Source organism: Tamandua tetradactyla, chromosome 21, assembly GCF_023851605.1.
Source record: "Tamandua tetradactyla isolate mTamTet1 chromosome 21, mTamTet1.pri, whole genome shotgun sequence".
NCBI lineage: Eukaryota > Metazoa > Chordata > Mammalia > Pilosa > Myrmecophagidae > Tamandua > Tamandua tetradactyla.
In genome coordinates this window covers 57,909,712-57,916,880 of record NC_135347.1, presented here as the reverse complement: position 1 = coordinate 57,916,880, position 7,169 = coordinate 57,909,712, and the positions used below count along the sequence as shown (strand labels likewise).

The 7,169-nt window shown below is 38.2% G+C and overlaps 1 non-coding gene across 1 annotated transcript; it reads right to left on the bottom strand.

The window, feature by feature from the left end:
* Window positions 1–446: 446 nt before the first annotated feature.
* On the bottom strand, window positions 447–582 carry LOC143665846 (small nucleolar RNA SNORA2/SNORA34 family). The gene has a single exon (XR_013167242.1). It is a non-coding gene; the product is annotated as a small nucleolar RNA SNORA2/SNORA34 family (small nucleolar RNA).
* Between the last annotated feature and the right edge of the window lie 6,587 nt (window positions 583–7,169).

The following is a 7,169-nucleotide window of genomic DNA, read 5'->3' as shown; positions in this document are numbered from 1 at the left end:
ATTAACTCAAAGTGGATCAAAGACCTAAATACAAGAGCCAGTACATAAAACTTCTAGAAGAAAATATGAGGAAACATCTTCAAGACCTAGTAATAGGATGTAGTTTCTTAGACCTTACACCCAAAACACAAGCAATGAAAGAAAAAAAATAAATAAATGGAAACTCCTCAAAATCAAATGCTTCTGTGCCTCAAAGGACTTTGTCAGAAAGGAAAAGAGGCAGCCAACTCAATGGGAGAAAATATTTGGAAACCATGTATCTGATGAGGTTGTTTTGTTTTGTTTTCTGTTTTGGATGGAAAATCTTTCCACAGTGTTTACTGCTAATAATTAGGTTTAACTGCTTTATAATTCTAATGAACAAGTCAAGAATCCCTATATTTTGGATTCCCAGCTTTTATAAAGGCTACAAATAAAAGTTAGGCCACATTTGTGAGTAATGTCTCAGATGTTTCTTTCTGATGAATCGACCATAACGTTTCCAAAGTCCTGCAAAGGCAACAGATCACAGGAAGACATTCCTTCAGGCTCTGGCTTGAAACCAGCAGCTCCACCAGAATGCTGGCCTTGATTCAGGGCCAATTGATAAGGCTTTGATATCCAATATATATAAAGAAATCATACAACTCAACCACAAAAGAACAAACAACTCAATTATAAAATGGGCAAATGTGCTGGTTTGAAAGGATGTATGGACCCTAGAAAAGCCATGTTTTAATCCTAATCCTGTTTTGTAAAGGCAGCTGTTTCTTCTAATCTTTTTTCAGTACTTTATGTTTGAAACTGTAATCAGATCATCTCCCTGGAGATGTGATTTAATCAAGAGTGGTTGTGAAGCTGGATTAGGTGAAGACATGTCTCCACCCATTTGGGTGGGTCTTGATTAGTTTACTGGAGTCCTATAAAAGAGGAAACATTTTGGAGAATGAAGGAGATTCGGAGAGAGCAGAGAATGATGCAGCACCATGAAGCAGAGAGTCCACCAGCCAGCGACCTTTGGAGATGAAGAAGGAAAATGCCTCCTGGGGAGCTTCATGAAACAGGAAGCCAGGAGAGAAAGCTAGCAGATGACGCTGTGTTCACCATGTGCCCTTCCAGCTGAGAGAGGAACCCTGACTGTGTTCGCCATGTGCCTTCTCACTTGAGAGAAAAACCCTGAACTTCATTGGCTTTCTTGAACCACGGTATCTTTCCCTGGATGCCTTTGATTGGACATTTCTATAGACTTGTTTTAATTGGGATATTTTCTCAACCTTGGAACTGTAAACTAGCAACTTAGTAAATTTCCCTTTTAAAAAGTCATTCTGTTCCTGGTATATTGCATTCTGGCAGCTAACAAACTAGAACACCAAAAGATAAGAATATAGACATTTTCCCAAAGAAGAAATACAAATGGCTAAAAAGCACATGAAAAGATGCTCATCTTCATTAGCCACAAGGGAAATGCAAATCAAAACTACAATGAGATATCTCACACCTATAGGAATGGCTGCCATTAAACAAACAGGAAACTATAAATGTTGGAGAGGATGTGGAGACATTGAAGCATTTACTCACTGCCAGTGGGAATGTATAATGGTACAACCACTGTGGAAGACAGTTTGACAGCTCCTCAGAAAACTAAATATCGAAATGTCCTATGATCCCTCAATACCACCTGAAGAGGTGAAAATAGGGAAATAAACAGACATCTGCACACTGATATTCATAGCAACATTATTAGCAATTGCTAAAAACTGGAAACGATCCAAGAGCCCATCAACAGACGAGTAAAAACAAAACGTAGTTCATGCGCGCGATGGGCTATCATGCAGCAGTAAGATGAAGTGAGGTCCTGAAGCACATGGCCACATGGATGGAACCTGAGGAGATGCAATGAAACATAAATGCTGAGTGAAATAAGCCAGACACAAAAGGATAGCTACTGTATGATTTCACTAATATGAACCCCATAGAAAATGTAAACTCAGAGTCTTAAAAAGAGTATAGGGGACTTAGAAAAGGACAGAAACTAGCGAAGAAGAAGTGGTTACCTAATATATACAGACTTGGTGATGAGACTGAACTGAGAGGTATGGGCGTGGGTAGAGGTGACGGCAGTTTTCACTAGAGGGCTTACAAGTAGCAGTGCTGTACTGAAGGTGAGCATGATTGAAACGTTTCTTTAGACCCAGGTATCTAACCCATTAGCACTACAAATATATATAAGGTCTTTCATGAAATACTTAAAAGTTTAAAAAAAAAATCTATGTCAAAAATCCAAAATAGTATATTAAAAAAAAAACCTAGGAAATATGCAGAAGAGTTGGATAAAGATAAATGCTAAAGAAAACACTAACATCGCAACAAAAAATAGGCAAATGATGATCAGCCAATGAATAATAGAAAGAAGTCAACAAATGGCCCAAAGTGGAAAAATGTTCAACCTCATCTATAAAAAAAGAAATGCAGTTTAAAACAACAGCTTGTTATTTTCACCTACTGATTGGCAAACATATTTTTCAACTGTAATGTCCAGTTATGTGTAGAGTGCAGTGAAGGAGGCTGGTGGAAATATAAATTGATAAACACATTTCATACACTATGCATGAGAATGTAAAATTGAAAACAGCCTTTCTGAATGGCAGTCTAACAATACAATATGTACCCAGAGTTTAAAATAATCACAGTCTCTGCCCCAGGCTGTCTACTTCTAGTTATTTTTCCTAGAGATATACTCAGAGATATAAAGATATTTGTACAAGTATGTTCATTGTAACCATATTTATGCTGTAAAAAAACTGGAAATGAATTAAATGTCCAAAAAAGGGGATTGATTTTTAAACCAGTTTTTAAAAATCACACTTTCAAGAAATTATTTAACCTTAAGGAAAATGCTCATGATTGAAAAGTGTTTTAAAAAAAATCAAGATACAAAACATTATATCTAATATATTAATTTTCTAAAAATAAAAATTTAAAAGTATATTCCCAAGTTTAGAAATGCTAGAAGAAATTTTTAAATTAAAAGCTTAATTTTTAAAATGTGAACAGTTCAGCTTTTATGAAAAACAACTCCATAAATTATGACCAAATATCTAGTGATTTGGAATCCTTTTCTTACTCTCCAATCTAATATTCCTTAAAGAACAATAGTCACTGTTATAAAATCATATTAACTGATAATGGAGTAAAAATTCACTCTCCATTCAAAGAAATGGTGCTAAATCTTGTGGATAAAGGACAGGAAAAGAAGGCTTAAGACTGAACAGCTGCACTGCTTTTCTGTATATTCAACTTAATGCTTATAATTCTTATAGCATAAAGAGAGCTTAATATTTAAGATTAATTAATTAATTAATTAGTTCAAAAGCATTTATGATATATCTACCATGTGCCCAGATTTAAATGTTTCATTTAATATTTCAGACCCTTTGATAACAAGGGAGGTTAGATAAGCACTAACTCCCCACCAGCTCTAACATTCGTTTAACTCCAAGTCCCACTCTTGCTGTCATCTCAGAACAAACTGTTATGAATAGAATAGTACCTTGTGACCATAACAAAATAATGCCTGTTCCTTTAAATTAATATAATGGTGTAGTTAGTGCTAAGCGAAGCCTGAGAGACATTCAGCGGGGTTACTGGGCAATGAGAAGGAAGGAATTATTTGAAATTACCACTCCTCTTCTACTCATCTCCTACTGCCTGGAAGGCAGTTTGTGTGCTTTCTTGGGAAAAAAAAAAATGATTGGCCATGGAAATTGTTTTGCCATGGTTCCGGCAATTATAAGCACAATCTAGAGACAGAGAATTATGTGAAGGAGCATGAGCTTTCTCAAAAATCCAATTGGGTTTTACCAAAAAGACTGCCTCCGTCATGCAAAGTCGACTGCAACGAAGACAGTGAGAACTCCCCGTGCTGTTCAGATGCAGCCATAAGCATGGTGGCTTTTGAACTGGGATGCCATCCTGACCACCCAAAAATCCAAATTTTTGAGGTGGGGAGATAAATGGGTAAAATTGACAAAGCATCTTATGAAGATAAACTATTTTCAGACTCCTTCCGAGATAAAACAGTCCTTAAGCACAGCTTTTGGATGAATTAAGTGTAAATAAATATAAAAATGGCTATTAAATCTCCATCAAATTCATACACATGGGTTTTAACACTGATAATTAAGGAAAAGAATCTGGTGAAACTTTACATGTAGGATTTAGCCGAACACAAAATGCTTGAAAAATAATTCAAGACTTCCTGAAAATACAAGCACTGCTGAGTTTGGCTCTTTAGCGCCAAGAACACACCGTGGATCTCAGTGTGCCTCCTGTCCTGTGAGGGCCACACGCTCAAGGACCACCAGGACAGAAGCAGCTCCCTCCACCTCCCACTTGGCAAGGTGTTCAGGCAGAAAACTGACTGGTTTTTATTATTTTTTCCCCACCTCTGGCTCTTGAAGTGTGTGGCATGCACCTTCGGGGTTGAAATGCTGGGGTCTAGAACCTGCAGATTATTCCCATCCTGACTTGGAGTTGCTCTGGTGACATCACAAGGCCGAGTATAATTGAGTGACGGGAGTGATGCTCCATAACTGCACAGTGGATCAACAAACCAGTGCAGGAAGGGAAGGGGTGCTCATGGCAGGCATGCCGCATTCTCAGGCTGAGAATGCAGAGGGCAGGGCTGATTTTGTTCAGCCCTATCAATTCTTCTGACAGGGTTAACACATTCACAAACACTTGATATCTATGTAGAGAGCTATGGTTTTTGCTGCATGTTATCTCATTTGATCTTCACAATAGCCCTTTGAGTTGAGCGGGTCTGTTCTCCAGATAAGAAGACCATGAGTCAAAAAGAGACCTTCTCCAGTCAGTGACTACTCAGGGGCTAAGGGACTTGAACCCAGGATTCTCTCCACCTTCAATATTCTGTCCACCATATCACTGTTGATACAGTGGGTGCAGCCATTGACTCAACAGCTAATGGGATACCCTAGTCACATCCAATGCTTTATGCGCATAACTTAGACAAGCTGAAAAGACCTCAAGCTCTCATGGAACTTTGCTGCTCAGATTCAGATTGCTAAGCCAGTATCTCATCATTGCGGTGAACCATAACCATACCATAACCCTTAGACAGGATGGCTCCCCAATGCCTGAGTGTGAAGAACTTGGAAGAACTTAGACTTAAGTCACCATTTGACTTAACTGATCACCCCAGAAGATCGATCCTAAATATCCCACAGATATCAAAGCCTCTGACAAAACGTCTGCCAAAATGTTCTAATGAATGCAGTACCCAATTAGCTGAGACTTTATTGTATTTTTTACAGGCAGAACAAAGGAAGTAACTAAAGTTTAAAGAATTTGCACAGCATTCTCTGTCATTAAGCAAATGTTATTATCTCATCCTCTAATTCAAACCTGAGCAAATAAATTAAGTTGAGATGGCATGATTCATGACGGATAGAATACAGGACTATAACTCGTTTAAAAAGGGCTTTTCCCCATGCTAACTGAATACAATAGTTCCCTAAAACCATTTGAATGAGGAACAGTCTGACCTAAACTTTATTCAAAAGCCAAACCAGTTGAGTTTATGGGTATTAAAAACAGGTTTATTTGTACAATTTATAAAAATATTTTAATTGCCTTTCACTCTTGCATACTTTAGAAATATTTTATTGAAACTAGAAAGCCAAAGGTTGAATAACAACCAGGCCGAAGTTAGAATAAATTCTGACCCAAACAAGAGCAGTAGGATCAACAAATCTCATGAGAAAACAAGCTCTGATGAAATTTTCAGCCCGTTCATCTATTTCTATGACAGAATAATAGACCCGGAAGATAAAAGAGAAGCAAATGGCGTACTAGATCTTGATTTAAGAAAGGTGTTTTTATCTCGTCCCATCCAATAGAAGAGTAAGCAGCTAATCAGGAAAATATTCACAACCCCAAACTGCTTGGTGGGAGCCCAGCTGGAGGATTACATCCAAGAAGGAGCCAAGTCCGGGCCCATGTCAACGAAACAAAGACATTCTACACGCTGCCCTAAGTACTGTGCAGGAAGTGTGCTCTCTGAGTGTGAGGACACCAGGCCGTCAGGCAGGGAAACCAGACCCTTTGACAAAGGTATTCTAGGGGGGGAAACACGGTCTTCCCCCTTTGGAAAATTCCCAGGACACACTGGGAGAGGATGAAAGTAGCGGCTGAGGGAGACAGAGGAGAAAGAAAGATGATGGAGCAAAGAAAGAGTTACTTAAAAGGAAAAATGATTAATAAGGAAAGAAAGGACTTCTGAGTCACAATGATTTATAAGTTAAATACAAGTCATTGTTATATCTAGAAGGGACTTTTCTTTTAAAAGACTACTTGGTTCAATGGCTGCCAAATGCCAGTTTTCACCAGTCTTCTGTGAAATGAGAAACATAAGGACACCATATTACATTTTTCAGAATTTATTTCATAAGATAAAAGAGCTGTCCTTTATTCTTAAACTATGCTCTGTGTGTGTGTGTGTGTGTGTGTGTGTGTGTGTGTGTGTGTATGCATACATTTTTATACACATATGCATATTGAAATAGTAGTGATAGTGGTCAGTGAAATCCAAAAGTCTGGAAATCATTGGTCAAGTCCATCCTTTCGCCCTTTTTGTTAAGTATCAGTTTGAAAGTTCCCAGTCATCTTAGACAAAAAATCAGTGTCCAAAGGCTCTGACCAGTCCAGGGTTGATTCAGCACCAAGCTACCCATTCGCCTGATCTTTTAACTGAATCGAAAGGGAAGGCGGTATGAGGTGGGCAAATTCTAGGAAGAGAGATGCCTGTGGGGATTTCCGAGGACACCGTCTCACGCACACTGCGGGAAGGGCATTAGCTTGCGCCGCTGGAGAACCAACAAATTAAAACAAGAAGAGGCCTGGCCCAAAGAGGAACCAGAAGTAAATGATTATTTAGGATTAAGATTCTTGTTTCTAAGCATATGTGGTAAATATCTGACTTCTTTGTTGGAGTCAAATTAACCCAAACCAACTGTTAAAAGAATCGCCTGTTGAGGACACCAGTGTCACATACTCTCTCGGTTTCTCAGTTAAAACATTTTTAAACCCCTTTGCTAATTAAGAATGCCTAAAATAATTAAATTCATTAAGAATTACATCTTGGTAGGTCCTAAACTATTTAGTACATAAAC